The sequence below is a fragment of the Helicoverpa armigera genome, chromosome 2, assembly GCF_030705265.1.
Source record: "Helicoverpa armigera isolate CAAS_96S chromosome 2, ASM3070526v1, whole genome shotgun sequence".
In the NCBI taxonomy this organism is placed as follows: Eukaryota; Metazoa; Arthropoda; class Insecta; order Lepidoptera; family Noctuidae; genus Helicoverpa; species Helicoverpa armigera.
The window spans coordinates 8,744,091-8,760,667 of record NC_087121.1 but is presented as its reverse complement, the minus strand read 5'-3'; positions in this window follow the sequence as shown (position 1 = coordinate 8,760,667).

The window sequence follows — 16,577 nt, the reverse complement described above, 5'->3', positions numbered from 1 at the left end:
CACGAGAATTCGCGGAAATTATTGTCACTCGCCAAAACATGGCCGAAGTTCTTTGAGCAGCTAATTAAATTAACGATTGTTCGAACTAAGTTCACAAAGGATCATTTGAATTGCAAACGAACTTAATGATTTTCGTTCTGATTCGTTACTTCAGAACACCGCAGTCATTATGGATTAATTAGACGAATATAAATTGTATGCTGGTCGTATCTCGTATGAATAGTACCTACAGTTAATTAATGTTAAATTGTACCTATACTGTTCGTATCTCGTTAATTGCTGTTAAATATAGCAATCATGAGATTCAGTTGCACTTATTATATCTGACTAAATATGTACATGTGTGCTTATTAATTTGAAGTGTTGAATTTGAGTCAGCGTTTGCTATGAATATTTGATCGTACCATTTTGCTCCATTTAAAAGTAATCCCAGTTCTTAATTATTAGAACAAACCAAATATTTGTTTAATTACTTCTTTGAATATTCCTATAAACTATATAACTATCTTTCGTGACGTAAGGAATTTACTACCATTCAAACAAGACAACCTGTTTACAAATGTTCAATGTTAAAATAGGTTAAAATACTTCGCAGATTTATGATAAATATATTTGAAAGAGGCTCGTAATTAGGCAGAGGCGGGTTCTTAGTGAATTTTCGCTAATCCAATGAGCTCAGGTCCCAAGCTGCAGGATTAAATTGGGGATATAGTCTAAACTTGGGAGAAACGAACATCTGAATTAATCAGGTGACTTATTTGCGGGGGATTACGCTTCTAATTATATTTAAAGGGTAATAATAATACCTTAAAGCTGAGAAGTTCCATTGTCTTGGAGCTATTTATCAAAACATACAATTTTAGGTACCTTTGGCTTACAATATATGTATAGGGGCTTGTATTAATAAATTATCACCTAAATAGTAGGTAGTAATACTTATTGAAAAACGCAGCATAGGAACTAATGAGGTTTACTTTCAATATATCACTTTCTAAAATTGATTAACCCTACCCCAATCAACTGACAAAATTCTCGTACCACCCCATAACAGCCAACTGAAACTAATTAAAACATAACAATTTATTACCAATTTCCTATTGGCATACAACTGTGGTCTGTCAAAGCGAGCTGTCAAAACGTCATAACCGACGCGTGAGCAAGTGGAGCATTAGAATTAATTTCCTGCTGTCGAAGCTCCGTGCGTCGGTTGGCTTCCGAAGTCATAGGGCGAACGCGTAATTTGTTATTTATTTTATCTTGTTGAAAAATATTTTATGTGCTGTTAGAAGTTTATTTTACAAGTTTTTCTTAAGATTACATCTCATATGAAGATCCGTCCGCGATCCGTTTGCCATTTATCGCTTCTTCGACGTACGTTAGTGTCATGGGATCGCTTTTGACTTTTGACTACTGTCTCATCTGACGGTGTGCGACGATGTGGCCGTAGATGGACCATGCTTGTCTTTCACTATTGACTTCAAGACTACCAGATTCTATTTTACATCATAGATTTGCTAGTCCACCAATTCAAAAACCTAACGTCAAAAAGCTTGCACAGCAGTATCCTCAATTCACACCATCCGTGAGACCTACACCCAAATATTTCCTTCATTGCGGCCACAATAACAAAACAAACGCCTTGTCGCCATTGTTGGCGGCATTCCCTCAGTTATGCACACTTGATTGTTAGTTTAGGACGTATATTACACCCACGCGATGAACAAAACGTTGGCTAAACAAACGTTAACTCTACAAGAGCATGTGCGAGATATTGTACCGTCCTATGTACACCGGAGGAATCACAATGCTTTCCTTTGCTTATCATTAGGGCACAGCACTACATTTTGCACACCAAGATAATGTCAGGTGTTGATTTTAAACACTTTGGCGTGACAAAAGCTTAACAACGGAAAGTCCAATGCGTATGAAACGTCAAAAGCTAAGTGCATGATAATGGGTCCTAGGGAGGTCGAAGAGTTTAAAAAACCCTAGTCTTCAGATCTATGTTGTTATCGATTCTGTTTCAGCAGCAGTTTGGTTGCGAAATCTTTATTCGATGAAAGAATTTTATGTCCAACCGGAATTTTAAAAAAACTTCAAGTGTCACTCCTGCTACAAATGGCATATTTACAGAGATGTTGGCTCTCTGGTGCAAGCGACATGTTACAAATTATCCTTACACGACCACGTGACGTATGGTGCGACTGTGCGATTTGAAGTGGTGCAAATCAATCTCTCGACTAGGTAACATTTGAATCATAATGACTTGTTACGATCTTTTAGAATGATTGTATGCTCTGAAGGTTCTAGACAGGAATTTGAATTTAGTCTTGACTCGAAGTCGACAAATAATACAATAATACAAAGATTTAGACTGTATAAACAAAGAAGGTAGTTAGGTTATTACATAGAGAGCCTTTGATGCTTTGCTTTGATAAACCTTAGGCCTATTATTAGCAACACCAATGTATCTACATAACTGTTGATTATTATCATGTGAACCATAACCCCATCATTATTATTCCGCACACAACAAAGCTTTCCTACTATTATAATAATCCATACGGGGATTAGCAAAACGTCTTCATTTGAATTGAAAATTACCCTCGGAATATGCACAACAGAGCGATTATTGGGTAAACAAGCATACAGTTACGTAGATATGTAGATCTATCTTCCTATTCTTAGTTATTGATATTCATGGGGACTTATAATTAACTCCTGAGTTTATATCAACTTAGTACTCGTTAAATTATGTAAAAGTCGTGGTGGCCTAGTGGGTAGAGAACCAACCTCCCGAGTGTGATGGTGTGGGTTCGATTCCAAGTCAGGCAAGTAGGTACCAATGCAAGTTTGTATGTACTTTCTAAGTATATCTTGGACACCAATGGCTGATAAAAAGGTAAAGGAAAACATCTTGAGGAAACCTGGGCTATATAAAAAGCCCAGCAGTGGGACGATAAAAAGGCTGTAACATGAAAACTTTTGACTTGTCTTTCTAAAACAGTCCATCTACGTATCTACCTATCTGTTTCTTAAAACAAAAAGCGCTCGTGAATCTAAAGCCCATCTAAATCCACTTAGGGTGAGAGCTCCAATAGCTGGCTCAGATATAAAAAATGCCCACTCATTACCCTTTGGACTGACGTAAGCGCCAACCTGTCAGATAAAGAGTGCGCTTCGACGCGACGTCGAGAGCACTCCATTTGTTTGGGCGCAGTCGAGTGCCTCTCGTGACGGACATCAACTGGGATCATTACCTACATTTTGAATCGTTAATCTAATATGTAGGAATGTAAATATGGACTGTTTAAGTAGTGCTGGCCGTTGCTAATTGAGTAATGCAGTAGAATTTTTCGCAAATCAGCTTTTAGGGTTCCGTACCCAAAGGGTGAAACGGGACCCTATTGTTTTCGCTCCTCTGTCCTTCCGTCCGTCTGTCACCAGGTTGTATCTCATGAACCGGAGAGAGCAGTTCACAGATGATTTGATGATGATTTTGGTTGCCGCTATAACAACCAATTCTGAAAACTAGAATTAAATAAATATTTTCCCATACAACAAACGTGATTTTTTTGTCCGTTTTATAAATAATGGAACAGAACCGAATCCGACTCGCACTTGGCCGGTTTTTGATACACTTGACTTTTTCCAACAGCTAGAAAATATCCTGAACAGCATTTAGAAGTTATAATTACGTATGCATGAGCATATAAAGTCCTCTTTCTATTTGGAAAGTTGCCAGTAACATTAGAATTAATGCATTTCGCTTTGACCCATATTAATAGCGTTAGAAATGCATAGCCTAGCCATTTCCTGTAGGTTTGCAATCAGGGTCTAATTTAGTGCAAGTCAAATAAATATTGCTGAGAGTCTTGTAGGAATACAAGGAAATAAATGTATTCTCAGTGCAGTGATAGCAAGTGGGACTGCCGTGCAAAGGGGCTAGCTAGAATTCGATTCCCGGGTCGGACCCAACTTTGTGGTCCAAAGTGACAGTATAGGGCTTATTTCTTCTTTTATTTTTTAAATTGGAAAACTAACTACTCAGATTTGATTAAATTACTCAGTTTTAAACTAAAATACCAAGTTTTATCTGCTAATACTTGTAACATAAACATAGGTTACACAAACCAGCCACTATCCGTAGTTTTCTACTTTATTCGCGACTGTCTGTGCCGGGAACACATAAGTTAGCCTTGTAACTTTTAACTTGAGACAATATTTAATATCAGCCTCTAATATACGATGGTAATATTACTATCTAGTTCCTCGTAAGTATTAGATTAGAAAAGATATAAGGGGTGTCTCTGGGAAGTAGTTTTACTTTATTTTTAAGACTAGTTTGTTCAAGACTTCAGGCCACTCGATGTAACTTGTAACCCGTTATTCTATTTGGAAAATGTTATGTATAGAGAGCAGACAAACCACAGACCAAACGTTTTTTGTATACTTTCGTACATACATCATTGTCTATACTAATAATATAAAGAGGAAAACTTTGTTTGTTTGTTTGGTTGTAATGGATAAACTCAAAAACTACTGGGCTGATTTTAAATATTCTTTCACCATTGGAAAGCTATATTATCTGCGAGTAACATAGGCTATATTTTATCCCGGTGCGGGCAGTAACTCCCACGGGACGCGGGTGAAACCGCGGGAAAACGGCTAGTATTTTATATATTAGCTCTCGCTGTGGCGGCATATTGGGCTAACAAAGTGTAGTCTTACTATAAGACATGTCATCGACACGAAAGAAGAAGAAGAATATATTTGTTGTAGCGTTTATAGTACATTAACAGCTTAGGCACCAATTTCACACAATACTACTAGCACACTGTATTACATTTCATATTCCAGGCTCTATACACATAAGAGCTGATGCACCAACCATGAAATAGATGCAACTGCTATCCCATCGTCACAGGTGTGGCGGAACAAATAATATCTTCGTACGTCTCGCTCGGCTTACGGACGCAACGTGGTTGAAGTTACAACGCCATGTTGGAAATGGCCACGGAGAATGGAAAGATGAGCAGAGATGCGATAAGGCAGGTAGATCAATCGCCTTCTTGTAGGTCAAAAATAACGTACGGTCGGCGTAGAATAAAAGTATCAGTTACGAGTGAACTTAACGTGGCGTTCAGGTTTCCTTGACACATTTGTAGAAGATTTATGGTTTAAAAATACACTCTTTTGCAAAAAAAACGGGCACCTATGCGAAATCTTAGTTTTAAGGACTTTACGTGTATTCCAAAGGGTTTTAATGATTGTAATATGTTTCTAGTATCAAAAGGGTTAGCCAAGCATGCGTGACAGTGTATTCTAAATTTGAATTTTGTACAATTGCTAAGAAATTGGTTAAACCTTGTTTTGGAATAATTGCTGGCAGAAAGTTCGTCGGGGTTTTGAAAAGTTTTTGAAGAGATTTTCAGAAAACTGATAATGCAGTTTTAATAAACGATTAATGTACCTTTTTGTTAAATCAAAACATTTTTGAAAAACTATGCGTATTTGATAAAATTTTCACCTGCTCGAAATGGGCTATACTGATGATTGATGGCAATGTTAAGAGTTTCGGTATTTTAGTCTAAAGCGTTCTACTGTTAAGATATTGTACCCACGTGTTTTAAAATATCGCTTTTACATAATTAAACACTATTTAGAGGAGTATTAGTACATTGGGCTGCGACAAAACCAATTTAAAGTAAGCAGTGCCGATCACAACTCGTCTCCTTTCGGACTTTGACATTTAAAAAATACCAAATTTTGTGATAAATGTTAAAATTAAACACATGAAAAATAATGAAGAGGGTTTAAGCTATCTAAAAGTCAAATTATTACCGCGTTGAAGCTCTCGATTACTCCATAGGTATCGGGTTACTAAACGATGATTTAGCTGAAAGGGAGTCAAGAATTCAAAATTATTGGCCAAACGTATGTTTCTTAAGAAATGAGCAGATAGCCAATTATTGTTATGATTTAAGCAGGAAAGTGCTGTAGATGCTAGAAAATCTCGGTGCAGGCCAGTCTATTTAATAAAATGTCAGTGAGATGAAAACGCGCTATTTGAACGCTCAGGCTCATAGATCTTCGGAGGTCTACGGAGTTTCCCAAGAGACGAAGTTATTTGAAAATCAGTGATTACGAGACCTTAAGACCTCGTGCTCACAGTCTATGCGCTATTTTCTGTATTTTGTAGAATTTCAAGACTTTTAAAAATGTCAAAGTCTGATAGGAGACGTGTTGTGATCGGCACTGCTTACTTTGAATTGGTTTTGTCGCAGTCCAATGTACTGATACTCCTGTAAATAGTGTTTAATTATGTAAAAGCGATATTTTAAAACACGTGGGTACAATATCTTAACAGTAGAATGCTTTAGACTAAAATACCGAAACTCTTAACATTGCCATCAATCATCAGTATAGCCCATTTAGAGCAGGTGAAAATTTTATCAAATACGCATAGTTTTTCAAAAATGTTTTGATTAAACAAAAAGGTACATTAATCGTTTATTAAAACTGCATTATCAGTTTTCTGAAAATCACTTCAAAAACTTTTCAAAACCCCGACGAACTTTCTGCCAGCAATTAGTTCAAAACAAGGTTTCACCAATTTCTTAGCAATTGTACAAAATTCATATTTGGAATACACTCTCACGCATGCTTGGCTAACCCTTTTGACGCTAGAAACATACTGAAATCATTAAAACCCTTTGAAATACACGCAAAGTCCTTAAAACTCAGATTTCGCATAGGTGCCCGTTTTTTTTGCAAAAGAGTTTATAATTATTAGCACGGAGGCAGTAATGTTCCTTGTACCCTGAACACCCGCATTTTGGGTGGCCGTCACATATAGAGAGTTGCTACCTAATTGCTGCCACCTGCTATTAGTTGCTAGTTTCGTGGTCTTGAAAATAATCAGCATGTATAGGTGACAGCCATTCTAATATCAGGATGGCTTATTTTGGCGATGCTGGTTTTTTAGGAGATTTTCCGTTATGACATCTCCAGTCGTCATTTTGTTCTCCATGAAACTAGCTCAGATTTGATGCACGTTGTGTAGTGTATTCTAGATTTGAATATTGTCTGTTTTGTATATAAACTGTGGTTGTGTTAAAAAGTTGTTAAGTGCGGCACCCTGAGTGAATGGATGGAGAGGAAGAGACAGAGCGAAGAATAATTTTTTGAAAGGTCATGAAAATCTACTTTTGGTATTTTGTACAGGTAAAATATTTATAACAGTTACTTCAGTACATATGATTTTTTTTCAGTCACAGACTACCAAAAAAGACCTATATAAAAAACGATCTACATATTTTAACTTGGGACACAAGCATACATAAAACTAAAGGCCGTTTACCCACGGGGCGCTTTTACCCAACGTTTGACGTTCCCCGTTCATTATAAAATATTAAATGCGCCTCAAGTGATTTAGGGGCGTAACAACTATGGCTCTGTGTTGCCAGACACGATTTTCTTCACTAGTTATTGGTACGAAGATTGTAAAATTACTACGGATTATTTTCTTAGTCACAGTGACTTAAAACAGAGATTGGAGCACCTCCATCTCAAGTGCAAGTGGCGGATTCGATACGACGTCAGGCAAGTGCCGATCTAACTTTTCTCAATTAAATTTTTTACTCTAAGTGAATCTTATACTTCTATAAAACTTCTTATGTATAAGAAGAGGCATGTACCATGCAATGGAAGAATAAAAAAGCCGATGTTCATGGAATTTTATTTTTCTAATCTGGCAACTGGCGAACGATCTACCTCCGAGAGCCGCGCGCTCCTCGATTGCAACGATTTTGTTTACAAAACCGTTTTGTGCGCTCACACTGTAAACTAGAAAGTTTCAGCAAAAGCAAAATTATATGCTTGAAAAATATGAAATATTTTAAAAGAACTCGGTCTAATAAACCATTCAAAAACGTCAGTTTTTATAAATGTCTTAAATTAATTTCCCAATTCAACTGCAGGTTCTCAAAAAAATTAAAGATTTAGATAACATTTACACATTACATTAAGTACCAAATTGTACATGTGGACATGATATTAACTATGTCTACAGAGGCGATTATAATTCGATTACTACACAATTACCGATGTATTGGTGACTGTTAACTGTTTGCTCAACAATCATAACACTATAATATTAGCTTTCATGAAACGTAGGTAATTTATTGGTCATTGCTTCTGCAAAATATCCTAATTTATATGTATTAGTCCACTGATATTTGATATGATGTAAATCAAATTATCATTCAAATGTAGTGTGTAATGTTTATCTATGGAAAATTCATTTTCTGCTCAGCTTTTATTTCAGGTACTACATTACCTACCTAAAGAAAAATGAAATAATTTTATCAATCTTCTATTAAGTAAGTGCATAGATTCTAATTTGAAACATATTGAATTAACGATTATGACAAAGTCTACTCGTTAAGCATCCATTCCTAAATGTACATATATCAAGCCACAGGTATGAATGTCGTTTTGATGCATCTTGTTATCCCACTAACAACAAAACAGCCTTAGAACCATGATGAAATAAAACGCATTAAAGAATAAAAGCGAAGGTTTCCACAGACACAGACTTTGTTGGCAACGACATTGAACATCAGCATTGAAAATTAAACATGGAGATAACAATAACATTTATTTCTTAAATATTCAAATGAGGTAGGGACGTGGCTTCTGGAAACTTCCCTAGGTACCTACTAAAGTTTTATCTCCTCTACAAAAATGGTCCAGCTAACGTTTACGTATTGGGTCAAATGTGTTTTGAAAAAAAAAAACAAGAGCTTTTGACGTCGTTAGTAGGCGCCCTAGAATAAAAACTATTCATAAAAATATACTACTTTGTAATAGATTAGGGAGCAATAATGAAAAATAAATCGAATCAAATTTTGAGATATCCCATAATGAATAACATCTCATATTAGTAGGCAAAGACCATCTAAGATCTGCGGGATTGTTCGAAAGAGTTACCGCGGCCCTGGTACATAAAAGGCCTATGAACATGATGGGTTTTAGTCCGTAAGAGTCTGACACTCCCTCACCGCTGCTAATGAACAGCGGGAGGAGTCATTTGATGAATTCCCATAAAAAAAAGAGATCAAGAATCTTTATTCAAAATAATACAACTGGCAACAATACTACCAATATTTGTAAAAGAGTTCAATGACACAAGCCATTGAACCTACGCTCGTCGCTTTTCTATACATATTACGTTCACTCCTTAGAAAATATCTTCTCTATTATATAGGTACTTAATATTTGAGGAATATCTAAACGCCGAGTGAGTTGCGGGGATGTATTAGATATATTATGTACAATTTTGCTTATCCGCGAGGCAGGCGGTGCACGGTAAGAGGCACTTAGTAATTCATACAAAATGTTCAAACCATTATTGCTCGTATATACGTCTCCTACAGGCCTTGAATGTAGGTTCCTTGAATGTAGCTATATATACTTTGGGATTTAAAGCTGTGATACATTTTACCAATAACGCAAAATTGTAGCAATATAGTGCTGTAACACCCCCTCAAAGGAACTACGTAGAAAACTTGAAACGACTCTAGACTACATTTGTGCCAAATTCCATTTTAATAGGTTCAGTAGTTTTGGTAGGAAGCGCGACAAAGTTACTTTCGCATTTTAATAACGTACCTGTCCCATGAGTCATATGTGATACACACCAATTGTTTAACTATTGTGTCTGCATCGTGGACAGTGAAGTGGTTAATTATTTATTGGATAGGCTAAGATTTAGCAAAGTGTAAAAGTAGCAAATTGTACATATTGAACCTCTTATAAAACTTTAGTAAGTCTATCATAGTCTCAGATTAATTTGTACACTCCAACCTAAGAACGTATTTAAGAGAGCCATATAAAAATGTCCGTAGGATCTCGGACAGAAGTAGACAGGAGCACAATTGGTATTAAGTGATTAGTGTGTGTGAATGACGTCGCGCTAATTGCACGTCAAACGAGACTAATGGGAAGAGTTTACCGAGGTTTATTGTGCTTCAGAACTGAGAAAATTAGATAAATGTCTTCTGTTATAGATAACTTGAACCCAGAAAAATTTACTATATTTATAATATTTAATATTATAAGCCTTTGCGTGAATATACACTGGCAAACTATACTATACTACTCTACTCTTACTGCTATTACCATTCTGATAGAAATTAGCAGTACGTAACATAGATTATACTTTAGAACATATCCTACTTTTTATTAATGTGCGAGAAGTAGTTACCCTTGGACGCGAGTGGAAGCTAGTGTAGTGTAGGTACTTTAACAGATTCTACATCATTTTGCCTAACTTTTGATTATCAGAGATTTTGTCAAATGATTGGTGAGTGCATGCACGTGCTTGCAAGCGCTGTTTGGCTGGCTTACCTAGAACTGTCTAATTAAATTTCTTAGATAGGTAGGTTCTACGTACTAGAAACATGCTGTGCACGTAGTGATATAGTAGGCTTAAGACTGGGTGTTATATTGAAAAGAAAATAATGTGTTGTATACAATCACAATACCTACCTAAGTACATATTAATTATGTCTAAATAGCTGATACCCATCATGATGCTGAGCTGATTAAATGATGAACGTCAGACAAGCACACAACAAAAAGGCATTTACAACTTTTCGTATACGAAAAATATAGAAGAAACCATTACCGCCGCCAGCGAATCCCACGATAAACCATAACGACCCACCTCCGCAATACTAAAAGAATTCAAATACCACTATTTCACTTTCAAAGACAGATAGGTATTGATAAAAATTCGGCCGCAGCGGAATTTTCCGACATTCCCACAAGATCGGCCGCAATTACGGGCTTATCTTCTATGCGAATTTTCTGAGCGCCTTTAAATAGTCATCATTTTCCCTTGTGGCTTGGCTTAATTCGCAAAAACGAAGTTACAAAACGCATTACGGTTTCGTATATGTTATACCCATGTTTAGAAATGCTGCAATGAAAGTGAACTGCTGTTTATACATATTGTTCGTGTTAACGGTACAAAGGCCTCAGGGTTGCCGTGTTATTAAAAATTGTATGTAAATGAGGAAAGAAATTGCGAAAGGAGGCTGCTGTGTGGTTCTAAGAATAGGTCATTTTGTATTTCCGTATCAAAGGTGTTTCGAGAATTTGGAGTCACGTTGCTTGTTCCACCTTGTGCCCGGCAGCGTGTATTATAGGAAACTTTATCGGATTTAAGACTTTAACAATACAATTGGGATTAAGTTCTTACCACGAAATGAATAAATATTTATATAGCAAGGTATATTAAAGATTATAACCACGTATTACGCAGAACGAAAAGCCGCAGAAAAACTTTAAAAGAATTAGGGAAAAAGATTCGTAGAAAACTCAGCCTAAGTAAGGAAATGTAATTATTTTTACAACTTACATTACATAGCTACGGCTCTCTTTCAGGATTAACGGATTTTTCCCTCTACCCACTTTCCTGGAATATTTAAATTCTCATTAGTGGCGCCCTCTAGACGTTAACAAGATACAACTTGATATAAAATTCCGTTTACATTATTATTTGTGTATCAAGTTACAAAGAAAGAGATTCCTTTTCAAAAGGGGTCATATGATTATGTACTTAAAGAGTTGAGAATTGACAGCTAAATGCTATAAGAAGTATTGAATTAGTGTAAGTAATGGAGTACTTATTTCTTCAACCTTGCTTGATCCAACTTGAATTGCTAAGGTTGTCCTTCACTACTTTGAATTCCGAGATAAAAAATCTATAATAACATTTCTTATCTTTCAAAGAAACCACATAAGTGTATGTAAGCCTTAAGAACTGTATTCGTGGAAAATGGACTAAACCATATTCCGCATTGGAATCATAATAAATGTGAAGTGATGTTCCAGGAAGCCAGGTGAACTTCGTAAACTTGTCTCTCGTTATGCTTCCTAAACGACTCGGTGGTTTGCGAAGCATGTTACGCCAAGATGCGTCCACTTTTGTTCCAAATTTAAATACGAGGACATAAATATGTTTTGAGAAGATTCTAGAGTAGGTACACGCAAAGTGCAGACTTTTTAGTGGGCCGATAGTTTGGTCGGACGTTAGATAAGTATGGAGATGTATCGGAATGTCCATATAAAACCGATCAGTTATTTAGCCAGTATCACACTGACTAAAAACTTTGATTGAATTCATCACGATTTTCTTAAAAAAAAAACAACCATTGGGCTAACTTTAGGCCGACTGTTTCGACAGCAGTGTGAAGGTACTCTTAGTGTCAACTTGCAAAATTTTTATTAATGCAATTTAGATATATGTATTTTTGTTTTGTACAGATGTGAAGATACTGAAAATCATTAAATGATACATGCCGTAGTGAAAAATTGGGAGACAAATCTGAAGGAGACGCATTCGTATTCCTTCAGAGCTCTTTTAAACAAACCATGGCATTTGTGCTTATTTTGTCACTAATAACAATGTGATATAAGTGCTGAATCGAAGTAAATATACACATATCAATTTACCATTCATAATCGGTAAATCTTAGGTTTTATCGCAGTTTGAGCTTCTACAGTAACTTCATAAAATATATTATAACGTAGTCATGAAATGAAACCTTATATACACAAATGTTATATCAAAATCGCGTTCAACGACACCCAATAATATAATTTAATATAGGTACCCATACTATAGATCTATTTACGAACCTTATATCGTGGTTCAGTCGCCATTTCCTTTGGATTGAATATATTTCCACATGTCGAAATTAAATTCTAGGAAAACTCACTTCACATTAGCTAGGGAGCTTTAAGAGTTTCTCATAAATAATATCAATTGATATACGTGGGTAGTATGTTAAGGGGACGTTTGGTACCAATTTTTTTGTATTAAAATTACAAGATCATTTTTGTTTTTGATACCTGTCCACACTCATTCGTAGTATTCTTTCAAAGTAAAACGGCTGAATTGATTGAGATGAGATATGAAGCTATCGGGCGTGATGTGGTATCTTGTAGCCTCGGTTGAGGTGGCCAGATAGGAAGTAGGATAGGTCTACCCACTAGGCCACCACAGGTCGGCAGTCGCTCAATGTAAATAAATAAAACTTGGCTTCACAAATGCGACTCGGCTGCATCTGTAAGCGTGGAAATCGACTCCAACATAGTAAAAAAATCTAGACCTGTGTGTAGGTAAAGACATAAGAATGCATATAAAGTTTAACGGAATATTATCCTTCCCTGTTAAATAGAAATTAACATCACATATCTACCTCCATGCAGTTTATGCACTCAGCTTTATAATTGACATCTGAACTAATTGAAGATTAGCCACGTTCATCGCACAATGCTGGCTTAGCCATAGTGTTTATTGAATGCCTGGATTATAGCTCAGGACCAAATGACGTGCGGATATTACCGGTATTAACTGGATGTGCATTTCAGAACGTAATGATTTTTGAATTTCAGTTTTATAGGCGTCATTGATATAATTTTTTCAGTAACAATTAAATTGATAAATAATTCAGTTTTGCTTGTACTTTATTCTTATGTCACAGCAGTATACCCCTTAAGTATCTAAGTAACAAAAGTAAAGAAAACCTTAGCACTTCTACGAAATCCGCAATAAAATATTTCTATCGAAATATTTATTGGCGTATTCTTGCATCCAGGCAAATCTAGCTGAAATTGTATCCGTGCTAATATTATTATGAACACAAAATTTTGTTACCAGGCGTTGTTTTCAATATTGATCGTACGTACACAAAATAATGATTGATCAATAAAATAGGCACGTATATTTTATCTCCACATCGATTAGTGTGACTTGGCTCAATAAGGAAAAAATCAAGATTCGCCTTGTATATTCAAGCGGTCTCCTGTTTATTTATTCCAAGCGAGCGCCCCCGGAAATAAGTCTGGATGGAGTTCCATTCGCTTTGATGAAAGTGACAAGACAGATGAGATATTGCTTTTAGGACGACTTTTGTGCCTAAACGCATGGAGCTTGGAAGTTAATTGAAGTTTTTATAGGCTCTTTATGGTTGGTTCTGTCTAAATGTCTCGTCTGTGTAAATGTCTATGTCTCGTGTAAATTGACTAGTATGTATCTATTGTTAATTTTGTGAGTCAATAAGCAAAGTGTTCAATAAGTATTCTGGAAGTGACTATTTAACATCATGTCAAAAGACACTGTCTGAGCTACTAAAGTCTGAACTGCTCAACAATGGGAGTAGCTTCATGTCTTTAACAATTACCATGTCACGATATAAAAAAGTTAAATATCAACTTGACTTTCAAAGCCAGCTTTACAAATAAGACCGTCTTTAAAAAAGTGTCCATGGAATTTCATGCCGGCTCTTCTCTATGAGACCAACTTTTTAAAACCTTGCAACTAATGTGATGTTTCATATGAGCCTGCGAAGGCCTATTTGAAATAAAAACAATTGACTTTGACATTTGACTTTGAATCAAACTCACAAAAATAGGCACGAAATCACACACGAGTTGTTCTGTGCCTACATAATCTATGAACCGAAAAGCGTCTGCAAAGATTAGTGTTTACCAAGCCTCGCAAGCCCAAGATTAAGGCGAGAGACGTCTGTTAAGATACATTAACTGAGCCAACCAATCTAATTTTTAATGTTGACGACCGATTTACGCGAAATATAAAAACGTTTTGATGGAAATTACGTAAGTAAACGATTTTTTTCAGATCTGAGTGTTTGCTTTGTGTCGAAATAACCTACTTTGATTCAATGTGATCTAAGTATCTTTTGAGTTAAGTAGATTTGAATTGGAGTTGATTCGGGTTCATATCTTTCATAGACGACACAGGTTAAGTCAAGAATCATTGATTTTAAGACATCACATTTTACCTTTAATCCAAAGTGATCTAACGACTTTGATTCTAGTAGGTACGTTTCACCCGATAAAGTTTTCACAATGTGAAATACTCGCGTCTTTTTCCATTTACATACATATTTACATTAAAGCTGTACTTTACCGCGCTACCGAGAAGAAAGAGGTCTAATTTCTTCCAGAACAATCTTCTTTGACGTTTCATAATGCATAGCATTTTATTGCCTTTGCTTCACAATCGTCTTTTCTTTGAGAATGGAAGCGCAGTGAACGTCTATCACTCACATTTCGTAGGCGACTTATTCTGATTGACATGACGGATTGGAACTTGGAAATAGTGGCGTATTATGTGTGTTCTACGTTTGTGAAGACTTGCGTTGTATGTATGAATTATTGTACTTTAATGTAAAGTCTGCGTTTTCATTCGACAGCTAGATATAAAAAATGGAAGCTTTAAAGAATGGCCTTTCACGGAATATCGTGAAAGGTAGAAATGGCTTTAATCAATATTGTACATAGCCGTTGTGAACACAACATATTACAAAAGCTCTTCTAGTACATTGAAATTGTAAACCTTACAGTATAGGTACTTAAGTATAATTAAAATGCACATTTAATATGTAATTACATTTAATAAAAAAAAATACACAAAAATCTTTTGGGGTTAATCATTGTCATCACACATACCTACTACTATTGTTAGGTAATAGATACCTACATATAACATAGAATTTTAAATCTTATAAATTCAAAATAAATGACCTCAGAGGCAACTTTATTTACCCACTGACTAAGTAACTACAAAGCGGGTATGTACTCGCAAAAGTATCGCATATATGACTGAATTCTCTTTGAGCGCACTGCAACTTAAGTAATTCTATTTCGCCAATCACTCTGTGAAAGGCATCGTTATTGCATTCGTCCAGTTCCGGTATATTTGATGCGTTTTTTATAGACAAATATCATAGCATTTCGTGCAAAACTTACTTGTTTTACAGCAGTTTCTAACCACTTTTAACGCTATTCGGATGGCTTTTTAAAGCGAGTTTAGTTATACGTAATGAACGATTATAAGAGTTTTGCGATGTAAGTTAAGTAACAATTTTTTAAATGTTAAACTAGGCACTCTCAATAGCATACTCTGTCATATTAAAGAATTTAATAAAATATGTTTAATGACATAAATAAAATAACACAGAAATTAAGAGCATGGATAGAAAAATTAAGTATTTTTCTTTTTGCTTTAATTTTAATTAGGTTTGCTAATGACAATGAGACAAACATCAAAACCATTAATTGATTATCATAGAACTACGATCATGCCCTTTGTTTATTTATGGTATATTTTTTATGTACCTATATCTCCAGCATCTGTACGAAGCAATTAATCTGCGCAATACATAGCGAGATATTTCTCATCTTTTGTGGAGAAATGAATGGTATTAAAGCAAGAGCATTTCACCGCCCGACCAGGGAATTGTTATTATGACACTAATAAATAGATGAAAACTTAGCTCCTTGCCGCAAGAAGTGCATTTGCGAAGAATTAATTCATTTTCTCTGCTCTAACGTGAATGCAGATGCTTTACGTGTAATTGCTTGAAAGCTTGAGTGGTTTTTGAAGTAAATTATCTTCCAAATTAGTTATGGAACCAAGTTAATTTACTATTTTCAAAAGTTTTGTTTGCTGAATTTTGTCTAAGGAAGATAGAATT